Source organism: Sturnus vulgaris, chromosome 28 (assembly GCF_052056855.1).
Source record: "Sturnus vulgaris isolate bStuVul1 chromosome 28, bStuVul1.hap1, whole genome shotgun sequence".
In the NCBI taxonomy this organism is placed as follows: Eukaryota; Metazoa; Chordata; class Aves; order Passeriformes; family Sturnidae; genus Sturnus; species Sturnus vulgaris.
The window spans coordinates 5,740,188-5,767,904 of NC_142270.1; the positions used below are offsets into that span (position 1 = coordinate 5,740,188).

Consider the following 27,717-nt stretch of genomic DNA (forward strand, 5'->3'; position numbering starts at 1 on the left):
GCAGAGATCCCAACAGGACTGGCAGCCCGGCTCTGGGAATTCAGGGGGGTGTTTGGAGAGCATCTTAGTGCAGGTTAAACGAGGGAAGAGCTCCTGAGTGTGTCCCAGCTCCCACTGGTGTCTCCCAGCTCCCACTGGTGTCTCCCAGCTCCCACTGGTATGTCCCAGCTCCCACTGGTGTGTCCCAGCTCCCACTGGTGTTCTGTGCTGGGGGTTTGTGTGGCTGGGCCAGGCTGAGCAGGGAGTTCTGTGGAGGGAAACCAGGGCAAAAATTTTTTTTTGAATTGGTGTTCCTGCAGCATCTTCCATGGATGGATGGATGGATGGATATGGGATGGTGGATATGGGATGGTGGATATGGGATGATGGATATGGGATGGTGGATATGGGATGATGGATATGGGATGGTGGATAAGGGATGGATGATCAATGCACATTCCAGAGTTCCTCCTCAATGGCTGTGCAAAGCACAGGCCATGTAAACACGTGTCACAAAGATCCTCTGATTTTTTTACACGATGTATTAAATATTGATGGGTTTCTGTTTTAACATTGACCAAGATATTTGGGAATTAAGGTGTTTTTTCCCCCTTGACCTCAGTAATGAAGGGATAAATGCCAGAGCTGGGCAGGTTTTTTGGGAGGAAGGCCCAAATCCTTCCTGCTGCCTCACCTGGCCCTGCTGCACATTCCCTGCTCTGGCTGCTCGTAATTGTGCATTTCCTGTGCAGATTTCAGCAGTAATAGTTTTTCCAATTGTTCCTATAAAATAAGCTATAAAATAGATTGTGTTTTTAATTGTTTAGCTTCATTCAGCAGACTAATCGTTGGACTTCAGGCATGTTACATTAAATACAGCTAAAGGTTTCATTATTCAATTTAAACTAATCTAATTAGTCAGAGACAATCATTTAATTTGGTTATGATTCTAATCTCTCATCAGGAAACTTCTCCCTGACAAAGTCCCTGCTTTCTCTTTGGGAAATAAAGCTGCCAGGGAGGGCAGGTTGTAGGGAATTAGCCAGGAAAAATCCACCAGGCCAAAGTGGCTACTGAGCTCCTGGCACTGAGCTGCTGCTGCTGCCTGCTCCTGACTCCTGATCTTTGAAGCCAACAGGGATGGAATTCTCTCTGTTCTGGGGCTTGGAACCCAAATACTCAAAGGGGAGATGCTTCTTTTTGTACAAAGTCTCACCCTCCCCAAGCTATGCAGATAAGGAGGGGTTTAAACCTTTCTGGTCGAGAAGAAAAGTGTCCAAGAGCCCCAGGGGCTGGGTCAGCACAATTGTGGCTTCAGGTGAAGGTGGCAAGGACCAAGGAGCAGAAGGCAGGAGTGAGGAGCAGCCTGCTCTGAGGGACAGGGGAATTCCTCCTGCAAAGCCAGGGGGAAACCCAGACCTGCAGGATGGAGATGGATGGATGGATCCATGGATGATGGATGGATGATGGATGGATGGATGGATGGATCCATGGATGGATGGATGGATGGATGGATCCATGGATGGATGGATGGATGGATGGATCCATGGATGGATGGATGGAAGTTCAGTGGCCCCAGGGCTGGGCTGTTTGTCCAAGCAGCACTGAGGGGAGGCCCCTCCACCCCTCACAAAGAGGAAAATCATCCCAATCATCCCAATCATCCCTTTTCCTCCAGGCAAACAGAGCTGGAACTGCAATGGAAGCCAAACCCACTCCAGCCCAGCAGAATATTTATGGCATCTCTTCCTTCCTTAATTTGGCGAAGGAGCTGAGATTTCTCCTCTGGAGAACGTGGAGTATTAATTAACTGAGGAAGGGCTGAGAAATGGATGGCTCTCCTAAGTGTTTTCCCTATACTTTATTATCATTCTAGGCTTTTAAAACAATGGCTGTGCCAAGGAAAAGATTAGAGTGAGGCAGAGACAGGGCTTTTTTAATAATAACCAGTCAAAATAATATCAATACACAGCACATACCATCAGAACAGGAGACAAATTTCTTACAAGGTATATTTGAGTAAGAGGTAATTGTGACTTGAATAGATTACTTTTATCTAATGTATTTATTGCTACATAAATATAAAGATGTATAGAGCTCTTCTGATTGCATCCAGAGAGGAAGTAAATAGTATGGATTTTTATACCTGTAATTGATGTCTCTCCATCTGCAGTGACAGATATTGATGCTGTACCTTGCACCTCCCCTGCATCTTCCCAGCTGGGTGTGGAAAGGCCTCTCAGGGCAGGAAATTCCAGCCCTTCCAGAGGGTTTTGTTTTATCAGAGCTGCACCAGGCTCTGTCCCCCAGCTGTTTTTCTGGGGGGTGGCAGCTCTGGCTGGCTCTGGGTCCATCCAGCAGCTCCCCAGGGCTGTCCCTGGGCCCAGCTGGGGAAACTGAGGCACGGCTGCTTGGGCAGTGCCAGCTTGTCATTGTCACCTTCCCCTGCACCTGCACGCTCGGGCCTTGGCTTCAGCTCCCACAGATCCCTGCCCTCATTTCCCTCGGGGAGATGGGCAGGGATGGCACCAGAGCAGGGATCTGATGGTGTGAACCTGCAGCTCAATGCAAATCGCTCCTGTCAGTGCCTGGGGCTGAGATCTCTGAGATCTCTGACATTTGGGGTCACACCAGAGCAGGGATTCTCTCCCCAGCTGCTCCCACAGCCCAGTCCCACACCGGGGGATGAAATTCTGCCTGGTTTATCCACTGAGTGCCTCACTCTGCACCTCGGGCTCAGTGACAGGGAATTGTCCCTCCCTGACCAGCCCTTGGCTGCTCCCAGCCTGCTGCAGACAGAAAGGCAGGGATGTCACCGTCAGGGAATAAAAGGGATTTGCAGAGCAAGGCTGAGACAGAGCCCTCACTTCCTCACGTCAGCCCTGACATGTGGCACTGTGGAAATCTCGGCTGGATGTGCAGTGCCCACCCAAACCCCCCTGTGCAGCCTGGAGGGACAAGCCCCGGGCACTCTGCACCCTGGGGGCTGCACCAGAGCCCAAACCCTGCACATTTCGGGCACATTTGGGTTCCCTGTGAGCATTTCACACCCCACAGCCCCTTCCTCTGAGAGAACCAGACCCACACGGGGCAGACACTGCTCACCCTGCAGGAACGAGCCCTTGTGGGGTCACTGCTGCTGCCAAGCACTTCTCATCTTTCCCATGGAAAAATTTCGGTTTTCCAGTAATGCTGTAATTACCCCCCTGTCATGTCACAAAGCAAACAGGTTGGCAAACCTAGGTACCCAACTAAATAATCTGTGGCATAATCTAAACACATAATGGTAATTAAAGCTGACAGCTTAATAAGATACTGAGCTTCAAATGTACAGCAGTAATCTGCAATTAAGTAATCTTTTGTAATAGCACCCTGCCAGTTTGTGAAATTTCAGGTAGAAGGCTGTGTACTGTTCCACAGCAAAAATATTGACACAGGGGAAGGAATCCAGGCAATGATCAGCCCCAAAATCCAGCAGTGCTGTCCAGGGAAGGCTCAGCACAGCCCTGAGCCATCCCAGCAGCAGCTGCTGCCAGCAGAGCTGCGGGCTCAGCCTGCCAGGGCTGTGCTGCTCTTTTGGGGACTGGATGGCTGGCACTGCTCACAGGGCCATTGCCTGCCCTCAGATGGGCTGGGGTGGAGCTGCAGCCCCTCCAGGACCCGCAGCCCCTCCGGGAATTCCCCTGCAGGAATTGCAGGGGCAGGGCCAGGCTGGCACTGGGGTGGGTGGAATATCCGTGCTGGGAATGCAGGGCTGAGGGATGGCACCAGCCCTGGGAGACAACAGCACATTAATGGCCTTGTGATCCTGGCTACCTTCAGTCATCCTTAAAAATGATGCACTGATCCTGGCTGCTTTTAGTCATCTTTAAAAATGATGCACTCCAAGGCTTCCTGACCCAGGGGGACACAGCAGGAATCAGTCATCACTCAGGGAGTTACTTGAGCTCTGCTCCCCATCCCTGCTGCTCTGCTGCCTTCAGCAGCTCTCACTGCTGGGCAGGGCTCACACACCCCTGCAGGTGGGAGGGGAACTTGAGCAGGAATCACCTTCAGGGCAGGGAGATTCGGCCAGGGAAGGTCCCTGTCCCAGCAGCAGCCACGGGAGGGACTCTGTGAGCCCAGGCTGAGCCACAGAAGCAGCAATTGCATTTCTGTGAAGGCAGGAAAATGGGGGGCAGAGATGAGATTCTTCTTCTCTGTGTCCAAACGGGTACAGGAGTTCTGATCCGAGACCTTGAACCCAAAGTGCAGAACAGGAGGCACCTGGCAGTGCCCACCCTCCTGCCAGGACTGTGACAATGTCATGTCACTGTTTGCTGGGTAATTAGCAATGGGTGACATTGCTCTCCTTTCAGCACAGGACAGGGACAGTTCATGGTGACACACATTTCTTATAAAGGCTGCATCACAGAACAGAATCAAACTCATGGGCCCAAGGAAGACAACACCCCCAGGAAACAAAACACCAGAACACCAGAACACCAGAACACCAAAACACCAAAACACCAGAACACCAGAAGACCAGAACACCAAAACACCAAAACACCAGAACACCAGAACACCAGAAGACCAGAACACCAAAACACCAAAACACCAGAACACCAAAACACCAGAACACCAAAACACCAGAACACCAGAACACCAAAACACCAAAACACCACGCTTCTCACACATCCCTCCTGCCACAAGGCCAGATGTGCCAGAGCACTGCCATCAATTCTGTTTTCCTTTGAGCCTGGGATAACTCAGACTGCTCCTTTCCCTGGCTGTCCAGTATGCCACAATGTCACACCTGGTGCCACCCTGCTGGCACTGCAGGAGCAGCTCAGCCCCTCCGGTCATTCCCACCCCTCCTTTGGGACAGCCCCGTCCCTCCCCTTCCCCTTGCCCAGCCCAGGACGAGGGGACAGTGCTGGAGTGGCACCTCCGGGGCAGCTGGACAAGCACAAACCCGGGGATGAGCAGGAGAAGTGTGCCAGCCCCAGTCAGGCTTTCTGGGAAGGCTGCAGTGTTAGGAAAGGAAAGGATGGCATGGCTGCTGCTCACTGATATGTCAATCAGCCAGGGGTAATTAATGACTGCTGCTGTCAGGGCAGGAGGGACTCCAGACAGAGCAGGGCCTGCCTGGAGGGATAAAATTTCACTCAGGCACAGGAACCTGAGCCTGGCCAGGAATGGTCAGCACCCAGCCCTGCTGCAGAGGACAGCCAGCCCCAAAGGCCAGGGAACACGGGAAGAAATCCAAGATTGGATCCAGCAGGGTCAGGGACAAGGGAGGGAGCCTCCAGCAGCCCCGAATCCCCTCTGGCTGTCATTGGGGATTTCTCAGGACACTCGGGGCAGAACTGCTGGCTCAGCTGGAAGCGAGAGCAGCAGAGGAGTTTGGGTGAGCTGGGAGTGAAATATTCCCCCTCAGAGGCTGGAGCAGAATCCCAACAGCTCCCGGGGTGTCCATAGGCAGAGAACATTTCAGTGAGCACAATCCCATGGGCCAGGTGCCCGAGTGAGCCAGGACAGGGTTCCTGAGCTCCATGAGCCCTGAATTCCCTCCTGAGCCAGCCCTGGGCTCCTGAGCCCTTCAGGACCAGCTCTAGAAGCTCAGGAGCAGCTCAGGCTCTGGGGCTGGGCAGCTGCTCAGCGATGGGAGCAGATTTTGGCCTGGCCTGTGTGTGCAGGGGGGTTCCCAGCACTGCTGCTGCCTGGAGCTGCCACCAAACATCAGCTGGGGAAGAAGGAAACATCTGCTGGGCACGTCACAGAGCTGCTGCTGCTGCTTTAAAGTCGGCTTCAAAGCCGTGTGTTGTTCCCCAGGACTCACACACACACGAGCACACCTCCACAGCCTCCCCACCTTTCAAATTCCTGCAGTGTAACTCAGCAAAGAAATACAGAATGAGGGTGACATGCAAATCCTATTAATTCATCCAAGTATGGAAATGCAATCCTTTTGATGTCAGAAAGTACAGCAATGATATGTTAAAGAGCTCAGCACGCTTCTGTTAAATATGTAAAGTGCAGATTCCCCCGCAGCTCTATCGCTCCTGCATCACCCTGGACTACAGCTCCTGACTCCAGGAAAATGGGAATTACTCTAACAGCATTACAGGCTGTGCCCAACAATGTGGGCAGATGTTGGTAAGAGGATTTGGGATCAGCGTGGATTTATTACACCATTCTTCCCCTTTGCTCAGGGAAATGCAGGTGACAGATCCCAGAGTGGCTCCGTGCAGGAAAGGAGCTTTTGGAGGAAGGGTGGGGAAGATTTGATGCAGGCAGGCAGAGGAACCAACTTCAGAGTAAAAAAAAAAGAGAGAGAGAGAAAGAGACAGGGGCACTCCAGGCGTTTTTCTCCTTCGATCTGAGTTTGAACCATTGTAGGTTTTTTCCCAAAAATGCTGACTGAGATAAGGGCACAGAGATGTTTTCAGAACATGGCAGCTACAGGGACAGATGGAAGAGTCCTGGTGGGATTTCAGAGAGTTCCAGGCAGAGGGAGCCTTCTCCTCTCACCTGCTCCACCCATGTCAAGATTTCAGTGGTAGTGCAGCTCCAGCCCTCCTAGAGAGACATTTAGTCTTGGTTTAAAGATTCTGAGCAATCCAAAAATTCATCCCATCCTTCAGCAGCTGCTCCAGAGCCTAATTAGCTCTATTTGAAATGTGTGTATCCCATTCCTGAACAAAATGAAACCATTCCAGAGAATTCTGTGCGTGCAATCAGTCGTTGAAACCAAAATTCAGGGGTTTTGCAGCTTGAGCTGAGGACACTGGATTGATAAGCATTAAAAAAACCCAAATAAAAACTGCCCATAAATCAGGCCCTGCCCGTACATTACCGAGTCAGCTGAGGGAGGAGAGTGATGGTGTTTGGTGTTTTTTCTCCCTCTCCTTCCCCTAACACTAATTAGGTTTGAAAGGCTGCAGCTTGAGTCCAGATACCACATGCCGAGAAGAAAGGAACCCAAACAGCTGACGCAGAGTTCAGACTAAACTAACTGCGAGCTCCCCGGGGACAGCACAAGGTAAACCTGATAGTCGCTGTCATTTACAATCATTATCAGGCAGCAGAGGCGCTGCGATTTTACTGGGGAGCCAATTAACAGATTCCCGAAGCTCAGGGATGAGGTCCTGGTCCTTTTTTCTGCTTCAGACGGGAAAATGGGGGAAGGAAGGCTTTGCTGGCAGGGGATGCTCCAGGAGCTTCCCTGCCCCGGGGAACGGGCAGAGCTGGGCTCTGGAGGGAAAGGGAAAGAGCAGGAGGTGGCAGAGCCCTGCTCTGGTGCCAGCCCTGCACAGCTGGGTGAGGTGTTCACCTCTGCACAGCTGGGTGAGGTGTTCATCCCTGCACAGCTGGGTGAGGTGTTCACCTCCATCCCTGCACATCTGGGTGAGGTGTTCACCTCCATCCCTGCACATCTGGGTGAGGTGTTCACCTCTGCACAGCTGGGTGAGGTGTTCATCTCTGCACAGCTGGGTGAGGTGTTCACCTCCATCCCTGCACAGCTGGGTGAGGTGTTCTCCATCCCATCCCATCCCAGCACACAGGACACGGAGCTGTTGTTCCCTGGCAGCTGAAGCAGCCAGGACTGGCTCAGCACGGGGCACTCAGGAGCCCAACACGAGTGAGAAATGAGAGAAAAGCTCAGGCCAGAGCTGCAGAGGGAAAGGAGCCTGTGCTGGGGAGTTTGGGGGCTGGATCCACGGCTGGCTGTTGATGTGTTGGACTCATCCTCCCTGGAACGAGCTCCTCGTGCATTTGCAGCTCAGGACAGATTGCAAGCAGGACTCAGTGAGCCGTGCTTGGAGCAAACAGAGCACAGGGGAAGCGTTCAACCCCCCCTGGCAGCCCTCTGCAGGCCTGAGCTGCAGCCAAGGCAGCCAGCTCAGCTCCTGGGACGACACCTGGGGCTCAAAGCACCCACTGGAAATGCAAACTTGCATCAGGGTTCGTGCCCCGGGCTCTGTTTGCCCTCTGCTCTCAGGGCATTGCGGGCACAGCAGGGCTGGGAGGAAGAGCCTGGGCAGGGTTTGCAAACCCAGGATCCTCACCCTGAGATGCTGCAGGGTCTCTGCACTGTCCCCTCCCTCCTTTCCTGCTGTAATTCTGCCCGAGCAGGGCACACGGGGGGGTCACATCCCCTCTTCTCCCTTATTGTTCACCTGCTTTAAATGCCCACACCTGCCTGGGCCTCTGTGTTCTGATATTAAGCAGATTTTGTGCAGTGCCAGGGCATTTTGCACTAAGAAAACTGCAAGAAACATCAAAACCTGTTCACAGGTGACTCCTGTCCCTCCCAGCCTTTGTTCAGCTGCTCTGCCTGAGCCAGCAGTTCTGCTGCTGGGGAGGAGGGAGCAGGCACAGAAATCCTAAGAAAGGTAAAAGCATTAATGGGTCAAGGCCTCCTTTGCATAATTCTATTATCACCAGGAAGATGCTGCAATAATCATGTTAGGCATGTGCTCTGGAGCATCAAAGTGACTTGTCTTACCTTACTTTTTGATGTTAGACAGGTTTAAATGCTTTGTACAGCTGAGGCACCTCCGACAGCTGATCAAGAGAGCCTGTGCTGTTCAAGCAAAGCAAAGGCCTGTTTTGCCTTTTTTTTAGTGTCAACAATGCCACATTCTTCCAGCAAGGAATAATCTCTGTTGTCACAAGCTGTGAAAAGCAAAGGTGTGGGAGAGAGGCTGAGTGTGGGTGCCTGCAAAAGCTCCCTGGAGCTGCCACGGGGAACCTGCAGCCCCCTGGGCATCGTTTGGGCCAGGGATGCAAAAATCAGCACAGCCCTGAGCCCTGAGCAGCCCTGGGCCCTGTGCTGGGTTACCTGCACAGCCCTGGGCCCTGTGCTGGGTTACCTGGGCAGCTCTGGGCCCTGTGCTGGGTTACCTGGGCAGCCCTGGGCCCTGAGCTGGGTTACCTGAGCAGCCCTGGGCCCTGTGCTGGTTACCTGGGCAGCCCTGGGCCCTGAGCTGGGTTACCTGAGCAGCCCTGGGCCCTGAGCTGGGTTACCTGAGCAGCTCTGGGCCCTGTGCAGGGTTACCTGTACAGCCCTGAGCCCTGTGCTGGGTTACCTGAGCCCTGGGCCCTGTGCTGGGTTACCTGAGCAGCCCTGGGCCCTGAGCTGGGTTACCTGGGCAGCCCTGGGCCCTGTGCTGGGTTACCTGGGCAGCTCTGGGCCCTGTGCTGGGTTACCTGAGCAGCCCTGGGCCCTGTGCTGGGTTACCTGAGCAGCCCTGGGCCCTGTGCTGGGTTACCTGGGCAGCCCTGGGCCCTGAGCTGGGTTACCTGGGCAGCCCTGGGCCCTGTGCTGGGTTACCTGGGCAGCTCTGGGCCCTGTTCTGGGTTACCTGGGCAGCTCTGGGCCCTGAGCAGGGTTACCTGGGCAGCCCTGGGCCCTGTGCTGGGTTACCTGGGCAGCTCTGGGCCCTGAGCAGGGTTACCTGGGCAGCCCTGGGCCCTGTGCTGGGTTACCTGTACAGCCCTGGGCCCTGTGCTGGGTTACCTGGGCAGCTCTGGGCCAAGCTCACCTGGTGTCAGCAGGGTGGGACCTGGTGGGGATGGGATTAGAGCTGCCTGATGTTCCCCACTGCTGCTAAAGCTTCCGTGGGGAACTTGGGGGTTGATTTGGTTTGGGTTTTTTGTTTTTTTTTCCCTTCGGTGGCACAACAGGATTTTTGTTTCCAGCCAGAAGGAGGAGCCAGATCAGTCTGGAATTTGGCTCTCTGGTTTCTTGTTAAAACAAAACAAAACAACAATGAAATTCATTCTTTGCCCTTTGGGGCCAGGAGAAAGGAACATTGGGTTTTTGTGAGAGGGAAATGGATTTTCAAGTCTTTTCTTACAGGTTTCAGGGTTGAGGCCAAAGCTTTAGTCCTGCTTTCCTTTCACCCTTGACTCAGCCCATGGCTCAAGGAAAGCTCTAAAGGGGAGAAAGCTGCTCTGACTGGATGCTGTAGGACACAATCCGAGTAGGATGAGCTCCCTTCTCCCTCCTCTGGATCCTGTGGAGCACCAGCCCTGGACTGGTCCCAGTGCCTTCCCTGCTGTGGGAGAGCTCTGGGCACTCCCCAGCCTTTGTTCCAGCTCTGGGGTCCTCCCTTCTCCAGGCAAGCACCAAAAAGTCCTAAATGCCAGCCTGGAGCATCCATCATAATTCCTGAGCTGCCAGCAGTCATGGAACTGCTTAAAGACCTCAGCAGCCCTGTGGCACTTAAAGAAAAAAAAATCATCTAATTAATCACAGGTGAAACAGCTTGGACCTGCTCCAAAAGCCCCTGAATTTACTGCCAAGCTTTGATGCTAATTTTCCTTCTAAGTAACCCCCTAAAGAAATTTACGATTAGGTAATTAAAGTGATGAATAAAGAGATACTTAGAAGAAAAGAGAAGAAAGAGGGGGGAAAAAAACCTTGAGTCAAAAGCCTTAAATCTCCTCCCCTCCTCAAAGAGAAATGTTAGTCATTTCTGCACGTGCTTTGTCTCTGGAAATTGGGTTGGATTCCCACAGGAGGCTTGAGAAATATTCCTTAAATTAATGTTTGCATAACCAAATAAAACAGAAAAGAAGGAACTCCTGGACAGGTTGTGATGCCGAGGTGGCTGAGGGGAAAAGGGACTTGTGAGAATCTCTGAGAACCCCACCCTGCACACCTGAACACCTCTGAGAACCCCACCCTGCCCAGCTCCTGTCAGGAGCTGCCTCCTGCCTTTCCCCCTGCTGCTGAGGCCGGTGTTTTAAAGGTGATTAGAGACCCAGGAATGCCACCTAATTATCAATGCCGGGATATCTAATAGAGAGCTCTGGACTATGTGAAGGTTGAAAGGTGTGGCCAGGTCACAGGTGCTGTGTGAGGCTCTCCAGTGTCTCTCCCTTCCCTCCTCTCGTTTTTTCGCAGAGCAGGAGGATCTCAGCAGCCTCTGATCCCTGGAATGCTGGGACAATGAGGAGTTATTGCCCTTCCTTTATGGCTCTCAGAGCCAGCATTTCCTGCAGTGCCTGGGTGCTGCCCCAGCCCTGCTCCTTCCCTCCCCGGGCTCTTCCCGTGCTGCCCGTGGCCATTCCAGTGGCTGAATTCCTTCCTCCAGTAAAACCTTAACAAGTGGAGCTGGATCTTCAAACAAATCCGCGTCTCCCTCCATAAATATCAAAAGGGAAATGCAGCTGAACATAAACAGAGGATGGTGAAGTGGTGCTATTTATACGGCTCCATTTCCCCCCAGTTAAACCACTAATGGCACTTGCAGGGCTCGTAATTAGCAGCCACATCTGACAGAACAAAGCCAAGGCAGGGCAGGATGAAAGCAGCCCCAGCACAGGCCCAGGCCCAGCTCTAGGTCTGGACTTGTCTTGGTAGAGCAGAGCTTGGCTCCTGTGCTCCATTCAAGTTTTGCTCAGGAAAATTCCCACATCCAGGTGATTTGTGTCTCTCTGTGCCTGGCTGTGCCCAGGCTGCAGCAGACCCTGCCCAGCAGTTCCCCCTGCCTGGCAGGATTCACTCAAACCCCACAAATTCGGGGCTGGTCACAAATGCCACCTTCCCTGCACTTTTCTTTCTGCAGAGCTGCTCAGAAATGCAGAGCCCAGGAAAGGAGAAAATGTTTAACACTGAGCGTTCAGGCTGGAGCTGCCATCACATCACACCTGATTTTTATTTGGGGTTTTTTTTTCATCCCAGCTCGGTTCTTTGGCCCAGCCCTTGCTTGTGCCTCTCCCAGCACAGCCAGGAGCAGCCCATTAATGTGAGGGATTCGTGTCCCTGCCTGCTGATCTAGGCCAGGGCTGGGGCTGCTCCTCAGAGCCAGTGCCCAGAAGCACAATTAGACACCAGCCAAGACACTCAGCAGCGATTTAAAACGGGTTTGCATCTTCAAGGTACGTCTCAAAAGCACCTGGTTTTGTGAAAACGTAAAATCAGCTCAGCTCCCGGTGTCTGCAAATCAGCAGCTCTCAAATGAGGCACATGAAAGTGGCAGCATCCCACGGGGGGAGTGTGCTCGGGAAATGTTGGCAGTGCTGCTGGAGCAGAGTTCTCCGAGCCTCACAGCCACCCCTCTGAGCCCTGCACAGCAGCTCTTAACCCTTCCACTGCCCCACACACAGCAGGGCTGCAAATATTAACATCGTTTGGCTCGGGAATTCGGTTATTTAAAGTCGTCTCTCCAAGGTTTATAACCACGACTGGTTGTTATGGGGGAAAGGAGATTTATTTAGCCGGGATCAAACCTGAGCAAAGTCGCAGCTGCTGAGTCTTTCAGCATTTACCCCTTTTCCTTGTTGTTTGGTTTTTTTTAAATGCAATTCAACAAGTTAAGCCTGAGCAACTGCGTCTGACCGCAGGGCTGCAGAAACATCTGTGAGTGTCCTGTGTCATCTGCCCCGATCTGCTGAGCACGCTGCTCTGCCCTGACATTTCCAGGACATCCACGCTCGACAGGCGGGCGGTGACCCCGGATCGGAGTCTGGAATAGAAAATGTTTGTCATTGTGCACGGCCCGGGGTCCTGGGGGTTGTGACACCTGCGGGGACCGGGTGGGACCCGCCCCGTGCTCCCCACCCCGGCACGGCACGGCCAGGAGAGCGCTGCTGCTGGCCCAGAAAGCGCTCAGCTCTCTGCTAATTACCCGGCTAAATTAGAGCGGAACGGGGGCTGCTGCTGGCGGCGACCGCGGGAGCCGGAGCGCTCCCGACGTGACCCGAAAACAGGAGGGGGATGAGGGGGAAATGTGCCCCGGTTCCCCTCGCCACAGCAGCGACTGCAGAAGGTGTGGGAGAGTCCTGGGGTTATCAGGGCTGGTTTGGGGTCACCTTGACTGGTTTGGGATTACCCGGACTGGTTTGGGGCCAGGCAGGTTTGGGGACAGCCGGGCAGGTTTGGGGACAGCCAGGCTGGTTTGGGGCCAGGCAGGTTTGGGGACAGCCGGGCAGGTTTGGGGACAGCCAGGCAGGTTCGGGGACAGTGTGGAGGTGGCAGTGCCCTGTGTGGCCCTGGTGGCCGCTGTCGCCTCCCGCTCGCCCCGCAGGCTCAGCTGTGGCAGCTCCGCTCTTCCCTCCCTTCCTCTGTAATGCAAAATAAAAATCACGGCGCTCGTGTTGCTGAAGGTGCTTTCCATAACTGCGAGCCTGTTAACGCTGCTTTCCTAACGAATACAAATACCAGCTGAAAGCCTTTGGTTTGTTTGTTTGAGGGTTTTGTTGTTGTTTGCTTGTTTTTGGGGGCGGTGTTGTTAAACACTCGCAGCAAGGCGCTGTGCTGGGGAGCAGGAGCCGCCGGTTCTCACCTGGGCACAGGTACCCGAGCCAAGCCCGGGTGGCACCGGGACAGGGCAGCAGGGGCAGCTGCCCCAGGGACAGATTTTCCCCCCGAGCTGGGGAGTTGCTGTCTCTGGATGTCCCGTGGAGCTGTTCCGTTTGTAACTCGGATTTCCAGACCAGGCTGGACGGGGCTTGGAGCACCCTGGGCTTGAGGGGGGCGTCCCTGCCATGGGTGGGATTTCAGGTCCGTTCCAACCCAAACCCTTCTGCAATTGGAGCTGGGGAGTCTGAACGTCCCTGTCTGGCACAGAGGAGTGGGACCAGTGAGAGATGGATGTTCAGCAAGCTTCATCCTCTTCCTCCTCTTCCTCCTCCTCCTCCTGCTGCTCCCAGCGCAGCTCACTGGGGCCCGCTGGTGCCCGTCCTTGTGTCGCCGGCTCTGTGGTGCCGTGGCAGCATCCCGGGCGTTCTCAGGGATCTGATTTATGGCTCCCAGCTCCTCTCCGTTTGTAATAAAGTTTTCAGCAGCTCTGTCGCGCCCGTCCCCGCCCCCGCGCACGCACAGCCCGCGCTCGCTTTGTTCTCCTCGCACTGAATGTCAACTCATAAACCTTTCATCGACTCAACCAGGTGGAAAAAACCCATTACTGAAAGAAGTGTTCGTTCAGGTTCGGAGGGGGATGGAGGGGAAGGCGGAGGGGAAAGTTCCCCTGGAAGGGAACCGAAGGGGAGGGGGCGCGGAGGGAACGCGAGGGAGGCTCCGGCAGCGCTGCCAGCCCCCAGGAGCTGGGAAAAGCCCTGGGCATCCTCAGAGAACAGAGGGAAAGCCCTGGGCATCCTCAGAGAACAGAGGGAAAAGCCCTGGGCATCCTCAGAGAACAGAGGGAAAAGCCCTGGGCATCCTCAGAGAACAGAGGGAAAAGCCCTGAGAATCCTCAGGGAGCAGGAGAAGCCGCTGATGAACGGGAACTTCAGTGCCACCCCCGGAGCCTTGGTGGGGACAGAGGGGCCCCAGGCCCGGCCGGGCTCGAGGCCTGAGACCCGCGGTGGCCACAGGGCTGGGCTGGGGCGAGAGGAGCTGAAAGTGCGAGTGGGGACAGAGGGGGACAGGGACAGACACAGGGACAGACACAGGGACAGAGGGACAGCGCTGCTCCTGCTGCCGCAGCTCGCTGCACTGGTGGCCAGGCGGGTGCAGCCCTGGCAGTGTCCGACGGGCAGGTGACATTTCCCGGTGACATTTCCCGGTGACATTCCTGCCTCACCTGCCCTGAGTGCCAGCCCCAGGAAGGCGCTGCTGCCCGCATCGATCCCCAGGGAAACGATATTGACTGGGGATGGGAATTCAAAAGGGCTGCTGCGGGAAGATGAAATCTCCTTTTCCCAGCGTTTGTGTTTCAGGCACACGCTCCGGGGGTTGGTGGATCTTTCTTTACACACGGGGTGTAAAGTTCTGCACTAAAGTGTGTTTAAATAAGTTTTTAAGCCGTGCAGGCCAGAGGTGAAGCTCTGGAGAAGGGCAGGAGGCCCCGAGGGGATGGAGAAAGGATGAGAAACAACAAAGGAGAGCAGGCAGTGACATCTGTCACTAGTATTTTATAAGTTAAAAATTCAGCATAATCTCCTGCCACCCTGTCCGCTGTACTGAGTTCCAACAGCAACAGAATTGTCATGATTTCTACATGAATTAATTCAGATCTCTCTTTGCATGATATGGAGTAGGAAAGGGGCCATCTGGTTTGTGTTCAGGGTGTCAGAACCGCTCATACCAGCACACTCACAGAGAGCAGGATGGGAGCTGACTGCACACAAAAACTTCTCCTTCCCCTCTGCCCCCCGGGCCAGGAGCTGCTGGCCCATGGGGGGCTGCCACTGCCAGGGCCAGCCATGGCCCTAAAACAGAGCCTGGGATCTCCTGGGAACTCCTGGGATCTCCTGGGATCTCCTGGGATCTCCTGGGATCTCCTGGGATCTCCTGGGATCCCCACATGGCCCTAAAGCAGAGCCTGGGATCTCCTGGGAATGATCCTGGAGTGGGGAATCCTCTCCCCCTCAGGTTTAAATTCTGCCTCTCAGATGAGGAGCCCTTGATGATAACTTAGATACCAGCCAAGCTTTCACTGGGGTGTCTGGAGGTGATGACATCATACAGGTTTAAACTGCCTGCTTTTCCTGGATGCATTATTTTTTTACCTGGATATATTAATTTTACCTGGATGCATTATTTTTAACTTGGATGCATTAATTTTTACATGGATACACTAATTTTTCCTTGGATATATTAATTTTTACCTGGACTTATTAATCCTCCATACCACAGCAGTGCTTGCAATTCCCAAGTAATTGGAGGGAAAGAAAAAAGGATAAAACAGCTCTTTTGAGGCTGTAAAGCAGTGCACCAGATTTTGATTGATTAATTAATTATTGCAGCAATTTTTGTTTTGCCTGTGTTACATCCTGGTGACAAACTGGTTCACTGTGATTTTTCCAGCAGTTACTTGAATATGCAGAATCCAAGTGGAATTGCTTTGCTGAGACAAGGCACCAAAGCCCCAAATTCTGTTCCCTTTGCTGGTTGAAAGGGGCTCAGGAGAGTGGGAAAGAAGCCCCAAAGCAGAAAATCCTCATCTAGACCAGATTAGCTCTGTTTATATTACAAAGGCTTTGGCTCAAGTGAGGGCTCTTTTGCTTAGAAATATTGTTTTAGCATGAATTTATCTTCAAATGAACTTTGTGGCAAATAGAATTCAAACACGAGCTTAAATTTAAGGTCTTATTTAAGTGCTTTCCTACTTGGCTCGCCAGCTGAGGATCTGGCCTGAGCTCTGAACATCTTTGGGGAGAAGCAGCAGATTAAAAATGAGATCAGAACATTTGCACTCACTTTGGTACCTGCCTGATCTCTGTAATCCCTGTCTCCACAGGGTTTGGAGTTGTTGGCTGGGTGCTGATGGGAGCAGGGCTGGCTGAGCATCCTCCCAGCCCTGGGGACACATCCCATGGCCCCTTTTAATGTGATAACCATCCCATGGTTCCTTTTAATGTGTCAAAACTCAGCTGCTCTCCAGAATTATCAGAAGTTCAGAGCTGGAACTCTGCTGCTGCTCGAGAGCGTTTTGTGCAGTTGCATTCTGCACTGCTGAGGGGTGAGGGGAAAGGGGAGCCTGGGCTTTTCGAGGCTGCAGGAAGGCTGCTGAGCACAGGGCCCAGTCTGGAAATGCATTTAAGACACGACTTGGAGCACATAAATATGGCACAGAAGTCAAGGGGACATAAATCCATGAATTTGCCTAAGTGCTTTGCTGGATGCCTGCCGAAGGAAGCACTTACCAGGAGCTGCAGCCACAGAATCGGAGCCCGTTCATGAGCACGGCCCTGGAGCGGTGTCAGGGGGATGTGGGATCCAGCCCCCATCCCATGGACGCTCGCCCTGCTCTCCCTGCCCTCTCCAAACGGGGATTTTCAGATTTGCAGGGTGGATTTGACATTGGGAGTGCAGCAGGGGAAGCCTGGGGTGGTGCAAAGCAGAGCCCAGGAACCAGAGCAGCTTTGCTTCCAGAAAAAGGCTGTTCCAGATCTTCAGTGAATCGTGCCTTTCACCTTCCACTTCCTTCTTTTAAAACCCTTTTGGCAGCAGAGGAGGCTGATCAGGAAAGAGAAACATGAGTGACTAAGATCAGTCAATATTGTCAGACCCCTGCATGCTCCATTAGTGCTGGCAGGCACCAGGAATGCAGATTTCACCGTGCAAGAGCTCATAAATCACCCTGGGAGCAGCAGCTGGGGTGGGGAGGCTGGGGAGGGAGGAGAGGGGAGCCCAAAGCAGAGCCAGAGCAGCTCCTGTGCCACGAAGGATGCACGAGGTAAAAATAAACAGAGGAGGGAGGCAGGGGGACAGGGCAGCTCTCACCTAAAGCAGGGATCAGGAGCAGCCCCCGGAGGTGGGGGAGCCCAGGAGAAGTGAGGCAGAACATGGATTTGCTGAGTGTCACCGGGAGCTGCTCAGCACATTTGGGTGCAGTCAATAAATCCCTGTCAGAATCCTTGCACTGAGAAAGGAAAGGCTGGTGACAAATTGGTTTTGTCTGTTGTTCTGCACAGACATTTCTTTCAATCAAGGAAGAAGCGCTCTCACATCACAAGGAAACTTCCCCCAGATCTCTGGGGGTGAGGCAGAGCTGGCCACTGGCACTGGTCTGGTAGCCCAGGGCTGTGGGGGGGCTCAGCAGCTGCTCCCGGGGGTCCCCAGCTGGAGCAGGACCCAGAGCTGACCCTGCAGGGTGACAGGGACACCCTGAATCCCTGGAAGCTCAGGCAGGAAAATGCCTGCGAGGTTTAATTGATGGAGATCAGCACATCAGATCCTGGTGTGGGCTTGGCAGTGCTGGGAAAGGGCTGGACTCGATAATTCAGAGATTTTCTCCAACCTAAACAGCTCCGTGATTCTGTGTACTGTGAGCAAACCTTGGGGCTGTTTTCTAGAAAAAAAATCTCAAAACTTTTCCACAATTCCCAGGGAGTTTGTAGGCGAAAGCACCTCCAGTCCTCCCCATCCTCACAGCATCCTCGGCTGTGGTTCACACAGAGCTGTGTTAACATGAGTCTGGAATATCTCAGCACATAATTATTTATCCTTCAATAAAACAAAGAAAACCATGTCTAAATCTGACTAATATCCCCTCCTCAGCCTGCCAAGTGGGGCCTTGTGTTTTCAGCACTGAAAAGCAAGCCTGACTCGCTGCATATTTTGTGTTACCATGGTTTATGTCCAAATGCAAGGATTTAATTTTGTCCGTCATCGAGCCGTGGTTTCCATATGACACCAGTACATTCCTCCCCTCTGCCTGCTGTTCTGACAGACGACAGAATCGAATTAAACATTCCAACCACCCTCTGCAAAGGCAGGAGCTTCTGTTCCTTTGGCTTTGGAGATCAAGGGGCAGATTTTACCAGGTAGAAATCACCCAGGAACATTTGCAGCTTTTAGCCCAGCCTGGGACGTGTCCATTCCCCAGGACAAGGCAGGACTGACGGACGAGACAGACCCTCCCCTCTCTGTGCTGCTCTGAGTGATGATTGTTGTGTTTCCTCGCTGACCAACCCCACCTCTCCCTCTGGAGCCAGCAAAGAGAAACCCCTGCACATATTTCTGCACTAACTGCAGCCTCCCTCCCTCCCAGCCAACTGCAATTTCATGGTATCAACATTAAAAAAAAAAAAAAAAAAAAAAAAGTCAATCCCCAGGCTCTGCCTTGCTGAGACCTCGAGTAGAAAAATGACCAGTTCCTTCTGCAAACACCGGCTGGGCTTTCAAAGCAGCCTGAGGGGATTACACACACATCTCACTTTGAAATTTAAGCTCTGGATCTTGAAAGAATGAGGTTTATTCGGCAGCTTCACACCCTGGAGGGACAGCTCAGTGCCTGGGATTGCTGTGATGTCATCCTGGCAGGGAACCTTTCCAGGGCTGCTCCCTGGCTCTGCTCAGAGCAGCACTGGGGCCACCCTGGCCTGGCTTTGGGGTCTGGGAGAGCTCTGGGTGCCAGCATTCCCTGAGTGTCCATCCTGTTAGCCCAGGAATGGAATTATTTATCCTGAATGCTGACAAACCCCAGGGCGTGGGAAGGGGAGATCCAGGATTGAAGGAAAAGGAGTGCAGGAGGATGATGGTACTGATCCAGCTGTGCCTGCAAGTCACTCCTGGAGCTCACAGAACCACAGGATAACAGAAAAACAGAAACACAGAATTCACTGAATCACAGAATAACAGAATGACAGAATTCTGGGATTCTATGGTAATGATCCAGCTGGGCCTGCAAGTCAACATCATCACTCCTGTCTGGGTTTTGCCCTGGGTTTGCAGACTCCAGAGCTGCTCTCAGGGTCTCTGGAGGTGTGCTGGGTGATGCTGAGAGGCTCTCAGGGTCTCTGGAGGTGTGCTGGGTGATGCTGAGCTGCCAATAGCCCAAAAGAGGGGACCTGGGACCTGCTGGGACTGGGGAAGGAAACAAATTTGTATTAATTAGGAACAAATGCTCATTGCTGGCTAATGGGCTCCACAGCAGATGTTTGTCCCAATAGAGATGGGTCATCTCCAACAAAAGTGATAAATAACAGGAGTGGGGTTCTGGTTGTTTCATGATTTCTCAGGTCAAAACCATGGCTTGTTCAGGGCTGGAAATACCATTAATTAATGGTATTAATTCAGGCTGACACCTGAATTTGAGATGCCTTATTCACAAAATGTCCTTTGCTAAATTAACCACGGTCCCCAGGTGAGGTCAATCCTCCCTGTTCCCTCTGAGCAAGGAGCATTAATAGGGAATCAGCAATTTGGGATTCACCTGTTTGTTCCTGCAGGGAATGTGGTGCCCCAGCCATCCTGACCCTGCTGGGCTGTTCACACACGAGGTGGGACAGGGGTACAGACACCTGGGGGCTCAGTTAAATATCCATTAAAGATCTGGATGTGCATTCCTGGTGATTCTCACTGTAGGAATGGGTCAGGATGAAGCAGCTCCCCAGGAATCTCGTCCTTGCTCTGCACCCAAGCTGACTGACAAAGAGTGTGAGTAAACATTTCTAAAGAGGGAGAAATGAAAAATTGGGGGGGGTGTTTTCCACCTGGGAGGTGCCCACATGACTGTGTGGGTACTTAGGGAAGTGTTTTGTGCTGAAGTTGTGTGTGCTGGGACAAAAAGGCTCTATTTGAAATTAATTTGTGTAAATACACATGTGCATGGGAAGCCCCCCCTGCTGCAGACACCCATACATATGTGCATATCTAATCATATTTGTGTACACAAACACTCACAAATTAGGGACAGGAAATTAAGCATATGCCCAGTGATGATCCCTCCAAGGAACATCAAACCTGTTTGTGTCAACACAGAGCCCTGGAGACCCCGATCCCCCCTGGGAACAGAGATCTGGGTACCTGCAGGGGCTGCCCCTTGTGTGAGCACCGTCCCCACCTCTGCCAGCTCCCCTCTGCTGCAATCCCTGCCCCTCCCGGGCACGACTCCCCAGCCAGCATCCCCTGATCTTTGCCCTCTTTTCCTTCAAATTAAATTTCAACTTTTTTCAAATCTCTGCTGAGTGACAAGCCAGTGCCAGAACTGTCTTTTATTACACAAAAGCATAAATAATGCCATCCATCAGAGCTGTCACTCAGCAAGATGGATTGCTACTTGTCCAGACACTGGAATGACACAGAAGTGAAAGTTAGGAACTGTCTCTTTTCTTTGCTTGCTTTCTTTTTCTTCTTCTCTCTCCCCCTTTTTTTTTTTTTTTTTTTTTTTTTTTATTTGCCGGACTGCTTGATTCTGATTAATGGTGCTGTCAGGGAGGGATTCCGCCTGCCCGGATAATGAGTCAGGAATGTATTCCCTGTCACAAACACAGCAGATGTCAGGGGCAGAAGGGCCCGGGAATGCCAGAAACAATATACAGTTTCTTCCTAGTCCCCTGACAGGCCAATATGCTGCACAAGGTCTAATTTATGTAGACAAAATGCAGGCAAGGGGCTGTGGCAGCAGAGAGGCTGTGGGGAAGTCTGGAGCACAATGCAGGAGGGAGGTAATGAAGGCGAGCACTGGCATCAATAGCACTGCATCAAAGAGCCTTCACAGCAATGGCCCAGCACCACTTGGACTCCATTAAAGTGCACTTTACATCATTAGAGAGAAATCAAACAGGCCACGGGGCTCCTGCTCCTCTTAACGGCTCCATTGGGTTATTCACTGCTCGGCACTGCAGCTGCCACCAGGGGAGGGACACGGGGATGGTGACACCGGGCTGGGGGCAGGGGACACTGGGCTGGTGGCACAACGCACTGGTGGCACAGGACACTGCTGGGCTGCTGGCACAGGGCACTGGTGGATTTGGCACAGGACACTGGTGGCCATGGTGGCACAGGGCATTAGTGGCACTGGTGGCACAGGACACTGGTGGCCATGGTGGCACAGGGCACTGCTGGCACAGGGCACTGGGCTAGTGGCACAGGACACTGCTGGATTTGGTGGCACAGGGCACTGGTGGCCATGGTGGCACAGGGCATTAGTGGCACTGGTGGCACAGGGCACTGGGCTAGTGGCACAGGACACTGCTGGCCCTCTGCACACCCCACATCACACAGAAGGGCTGTGCCAGTGCTGCCGAAGGGATTCCCATGGGATTTGTCTCCACGTGCCAGCGCTTTCGGGGCTGGCCTGGAAAGGGGCCAGGCGGGCACTGAGAGCCCAGCCCTGCCCTTGGGGACCCACAGGGAGGAGGGAAACCCACAGCTCCCAGTGCTGATGTATATTCACATATTGGGGGAATAAATGAACGTTTTGGAGCCTGTGTCACTGCCCTGCCCTGCTGCACCCCCTGCCCAGCATTCCAGGGCAACTGGGACCAGTGCCTGCCCAGCACGCACCAGTGAGGTCCTGGTGAGGCTCCAGGACTCACCCTGGGGGCCCTGGGGAGGGGTTTCAGTCCCACAAGGCTCCCTGGAGGTGCTGCCAGGCCATCTGTGTCTGCCACAGAGCGAGAAGAGAAAACACGGGTTCCAAGAGAAACGAGGATCAGGGAAGGAACAGAAAGAAAAGGGTTTTGTTCAAAGGGCTCTGGTGCCCGTGGAAGTTTTTGCAGCACCATCAGAGTCACTCCCAGCACCTGGAAACTCCTCCTTTGTGAAGCTGCCACATTTGTCATTAAGTTCTGCTTAATGAAAATGTGTCTCACTAAAAACTCCGAGAGGGAAAAGGCTGAAACTGGTTGAGCCAGAGGCAGAGATTTTTTTTTTTTTTTAGTCTTATTCCCAACACAGCCATTTCACTCTGCCTCTAAGCAGGGTTAAAATAATGAATTAAAGTAACCCCACGTGAGGCATTTTGGTGCATTCCCAGCAGTGTGTGCTGGTCTCAGCTCTCTCAGTCAGGCCACGGCCATGAACTCTTCCCCAGGAACAAACTCCTGCTTTTATCTCCTGCACCCAGCCCTGACCCCTGGGAGGAGCCCGGGGGCAGCAGCTCAGCCCTGACTCGGTGGGGAAGGACCCCGAGCTCAGGGGTCCGGGGGGCACAGGGAGAGCACAAACACAGCAGAGAAACCAGCAGGGACAGAGGTGAAAGCTGAGCAGAGGCTGAGAGCCAGGAGCTGCTCAGAACGCTCAGGGAATGGGGCTGGGGATGGGAATGGGGCTGGGAATGGGAATGGGGCTGGCAGAACTCCTGCCCAAAGTGAGCAGAGCTCGGTCCTGAGCTGTCCCCTGGCCCTGCTGTGACATCCAGTGTGATCCAGTTTGATCCACAGTGATCCACAATTTGATCCTCAGTGTGACAGGGGTTTGCTTTTTCCTTCTGCCTTCACTCAGAGTCAGCACTGAATGCTCAAGAGGCAGATTTCTTGTTGGGACTTGGTTGTTTTATTAAATCTTATCTAAAGTACAGAGAGTTCTTCAGCACTTCTCGCTGTCAAGAAAAAAGTGAGAAAATGGAGGTGACCCTACCTCGTTCAAGGTCTTTTAAAGCCTAACTCTCCAATTAAGAGCTAACACCTATATTATTTATATTTTTGACCCAATAACCAAACTCCTGTGACCCACACCAACTATCCACCCAAAAGCTACTGCCTGAAAGCATGAAGAAAAAGGAAGAGACAATATCCAAAAACCTCCATCTTATCCCATATTCTAAAAATCCCAAATTCAAATTCCTATATTCGAAAACCCCAAATTCCAAACCCTTCACCATGTGCAATCACACACTTCTATTCTAACTACACACCCGTGATTTTAACTCCATCACTCAAGTTTGGAGCCTTCTCCAAGTCCAAAGCAGTGTTCTGGGGGTCAGTGTCAGAATGCACAGAAAGGTCAGAGCTCCCAGGTTTTGGGGTCACAGCAGCTCTCTCCTGTCTGGCACCTGCTCCAAGAGTGGCACACTCCAGAGAATGGGTTTAGTGCATTTTCCCTGCTCAGGGGCAGGGCTGGCAGGATCAGCTTTGCCAGACCCCTCTAAATTAATGAGCTTGTGATTTCACCCCCTCCCTCCCCCAAAGCTCAACACGGTTTTTATTTAAAATATCTTTATCGCTGCTCAGAATGGCCCTAATCAGAACCAGCACCTAACAGCCTGAAAAGAAAGGAAATAAAATTAAAGGCTGCAATTGCTTTGGTTTTACAAGCCCGAGGCCGGGTGAGCTCTGCTCCAGGGGAGGGGCTCTGGTGTTGCTGGCATTACCCTGATCAAAGCAGCTCATTGTTCAGGGAGCACAAAAGTGGATTTGGAAAGTTAGCACATGAAAATAGGTGTGATGGACACTGGGAGGGAGAGCAGGGAGCAGGGACGGGGCAGGGCTGGGACAGGGCACGGGGAGAGGGGCACCGAGGGCTGGGCTGAGGGTCAGGAGGGGTGACAGGCACAGGGATGTCACCCTGAGGGGACACAGCCCACAGCTCCAGCACACCTGCACAGAGCTGGGGGAGCTCTGGGAATGCTGCTGGAAACTGGAAATGGGAACTGGAAACTGGGAAATAGAAAATGGGAAATGGGGAACTGGGAAACTGGAAACTGGAAATGAAATGGGAAACTGGAAATGGGGAAACTGGAAACGGGGAAACTGGGAACTGGGAAACTGGGAACTGGGAACTGGGAAACTGGCCTGGACTCAGCCTGCCCTGGCCCCTGTGCCCAGCTCTCTCCCAGCAGAGCCTGGAGCTCCTGTCACCAGCTGAACTCTGCACAGGTCACAGCACACCAGATTGATGCCTGTGGGAGCGTTTGGAGTAACCTGAGTCCTTCCAGGACCAGGTCACAACCTGGGCACTGCTCAGGAGCTCCCTGGTTCCCATCCCACAGCCCCACGAGAGGGGATTGGATTTCAAATGAGCTCTGTGTGCCGTCCTGGGGAGACAAAACACAAATAAGGGACACCCCAGGAGCAGGCGTCAGGAGCAGGGCACTGAGAGCTCCTGTGATCAAAGCCAGGCTGGACACTTGGCTGAGGCTCAGCCCTCAGGAGAGAGGCTGCACAGACCAATTTTCACAGATCTCAGCACCAGGAAATAGGCATTTCATCATGAGCTGGGTCGTGGAAAGGAGGATTCGGGCAGGCTGCTGCTGCTGCAGCACAGACAAATGTAATTTATTACCCCGAGGCCTGGGGAGGCTTGGGGAACTCAGGAGGAACAGGCAGCATGAAGGAGCCCGGCCCCGCCAGGAGGCTTTTGGAGAGTGACTAATTGAGGTGGGATATTGGGATATTGGGATATTGGGATAGTCCCCTCTGAGCACATCCAGCCCTCCCCACAGCCCTGGTGGGCACAGGAGAGGGGACAGCCTCGCTCTCAATGTGCTGACCCGAAATTCAGGACACCTGGGCTCGCTCACAGCTCAGCAAGGCTGTGCTGCCCAGTTCTGCCTCCCTCACTGCCCGGCTCTGGGAGGTGACAGGGACTGTCCTGCCCAGGAGGAGCTCCAGGATGGTGACAGGACTGTCCTTCTCCAGGATGGTGACAGGACTGTCCTGCCCAGGAGGAGCTCCAGGATGGTGACAGGACTGTCCTGCTCCAGCCATGCCCCTGTCAGGGTGAGGACAGCCCCTGCAGAGGTGGCTCTGCTGCTTCCAGCCCTGGGTGCCCCTGGTACCTGGGGAATGGTCAGGGCAGGTTCTCTGACCCAAGGCCTGGGGGTGTTCTCCTGGGAATTCTGCCCGTCTTCCCCTGTCCCTGGGCGTGTTTTGGGGGAGCAGGGAGCGAGGCTGTGCCCTTGCAGCAGAGATTTCCCGTGGAGCTGAGTCTCCTGTGCCTGTGCTGCTGGGGGGGCTCATTAATATTTCTGAGGTGTCTGAAGAGTTTCCAGGTGAACTGGGGCCTTTTACAGCCGTGCAGGAAGGTACTGGGTGTTTTTCCTTGCCTGGTGATTAACTGTTGGTATTCAAGGCTGAACCCACCCTCCCCATATGTGCGAGTGTAGCAAGGCCAGGCAAATGACTAATGCAGACCTGAGCAGAGACAGCAGAGCATATTGTAAAGATCAACCCTATTTCAGCTTCTGCTCGCATCGGAAATGCCAGAGATTGTTTCATAGTCTTCTGCAATGTTCATTATAAAAGTCCCCAGATGGCAGATGGCTATTAGCTCACTGTGACCTATATAAATGTCAAACGTAAAGCTATTGCCCCAGTGAAAATCTCAAAATAAATAACAACAGGAGGGATGCTGTTCCGCTGCCACCAGGATTTATGGATTATGAATTCGTGCTAATTCATCCCAAAGCCAGCACAAGAATGAATCTTGTCCTTTTGGAGGAATTCACTTCACACCTGCTCGCAGATGAAATCAAATCCCCTGTGCCTGATCCTCCCCCTGTCACACACACCCCGGGGACAGCTGCTCCTGGCTGTGAGGGCTGGGATCCATCACCGGGTGACACACACAAAAGATTTTATAACTCGTGAGAAATGAGAGTTATAAAGTGGGTGTGCATTTATTCAGCGCTGAGGTGCACGGGGATAGCTCCTCCCCAAACATGCACCCCAAAACTTCAAACCCCTGCTCTATTCATTCCCTAAAATCCTGGGATTACACGAAACACTTAATCCATATTCATGTCCTAGCTCCTCCTAGTCCCGCCTACCTTCACTTCGTACTAAAATGAACCAAAAGTTTTTTTGCTCTTGCTCCTCCCCAGTTCAGGGGTCGTTGGGGGTTTCTGATGAAGGCTTCCAAACTCTTCATCGCACTCAAACTTTTTAGCTTTGTCTTTGGAGCGTGCATCTTAGCCCTTTGGGCACAGTCTAGACTTTGAGATTAGTTTTTGTTGGTTTAAGGTTTTGGATTTATCACTCATCTCTGGTAGCCTTGCACCCCTCACCCTGTTTGCAACTTTTGCCTTTGTTTATCACAAACCAGTTTGCTTCTCCTCTCGATTTTTGTAAGCATAGTAAATGTCAGGCATTTTTTATTGTTTTAGTTCTTGATGAACAATTTTTGACTTTTCAATGTTTTGTTTCACGTGTGACAATGCCCTCACCGTGTGACAATGCCCGTGTCACTCACTGCTGCAGCAGGGATTTGCCTTTCTTTGCCCAAACTGTGAATTGTGTTTCAGCAGCTCCCACTGCAGTCCCAAACTGTTTTCCTTGCCCTTATCGATGTCCTGAGCTGTCAGTCAGGAGGAGCAGCGTTGGTTCCTCCACAGGGTTTTGGGGAATTTTGGGGATTCCCAGCCCCAGGTTGTTTGCAGGACAAGGCGTAGGGAAGGAGGGTTTTGTTTGCTCCATTCCCGTGTGTGGCTCTTGGGGTGGATGTGACACACGAATACACACTCCACATTTCAGGTTAAATCCCATTTATCACAGCAGAATGTTGTCTTTTATACCCTCGACACAGCTCACACTTTGTTCATGGGTTACAATAACTCAACACAGCGTTCATTGGTGTAAAACCCATCTCCACCTCTGTTTTTCACGAAACTTTTCTAAAAATCCTTTTCCCAGCTGTAGGTTTCTTCTCACTTATCTCCTTCTCCTTCTCTTCTTGGTCTCCAGGCCAACAGCCTTGACAGAAATCCTTTCAGAAATGACCCTTATCCATGCACCCCTGTGCCCCACAGAGCAGCTGTGAGCCTCTCCAGCCCCGTGTTCTCATCAACAGCCAGAAAACGAACACCACACCACGAGCAAAGCTTTGCCTGTCCTGCCTGCTGTGCTCCAACACCTCAGCCTTCAGCACACACTGAAAATGCTGCTTTAAAAAATAGATCATCTGTTTTAAAAAATAGATAATATTAAACGGTGGCGTCTGAAAAAATCGCTTTTTTTTCTTGCCTCCAAAGCGATTTTCACAAAACAAGTTGTTGTCGCTGCTTGTCAAAATTCTCTTGAGTTTCACCAACACAAATTATGTTTTGTTTTTTATTTTTTTTTTTAATATATCGCTTGGTGAAAAACATAAATGAGCAGATTTTAGAAATATTTCATCTTCATAAAAGGCATTTTTGGTAAACAAGTACAAGTGAATATTTTATTAACGTTTTTGATAAAGGTATGAACCTGTAGTGATGTCATGCAGGGAATGAATCAGCTTATTAAAAAATTAAGAGAGAAGTAGGAATGTGGGTCACTTCTATCCACACAGGAACAACTTCAACCATATTTTCCTCACTTTATCTCAGCTGAGAGCTCACAGGCCTCTGAATCCGGGGGTCTCCCTTTCTTGCTGCTTTTACCCTCCTGTTCCATGGGGCCACTCCTCTCCCAGAGGATCAGGTGGGTGTAAAATGAGATTGCACCTCCTAAATCCATGAAAATCTCTTCATTTGTACTGATAATTCAGCCTGGCACTGAAATCAGCTCCAAAAAAAGGCAAAATTAGAGGGTAGATTTAGATTAAATGTAGGAAGAAATCCTTTCCCATGAGGGTAATGGCACAGATTTCCCAGAGGAGCTGCAGATTGCTCATTCCTGGAAGGGATCAAGGCCAGGTTGGAGCCACCT

The 27,717-nt window shown here is 52.4% G+C and overlaps 1 long non-coding RNA gene across 1 annotated transcript; it reads left to right on the forward strand.

Annotated features, from left to right (window-relative positions):
- The first annotated feature begins 6,707 nt into the window (after window positions 1–6,707).
- Window positions 6,708–26,975, forward strand: LOC148221004 (uncharacterized). The gene is made up of 3 exons (XR_015808619.1): window positions 6,708–7,003; window positions 19,730–19,801; window positions 26,770–26,975. It is a non-coding gene; the product is annotated as an uncharacterized LOC148221004 (long non-coding RNA).
- The last annotated feature ends 742 nt before the right edge of the window (window positions 26,976–27,717 follow it).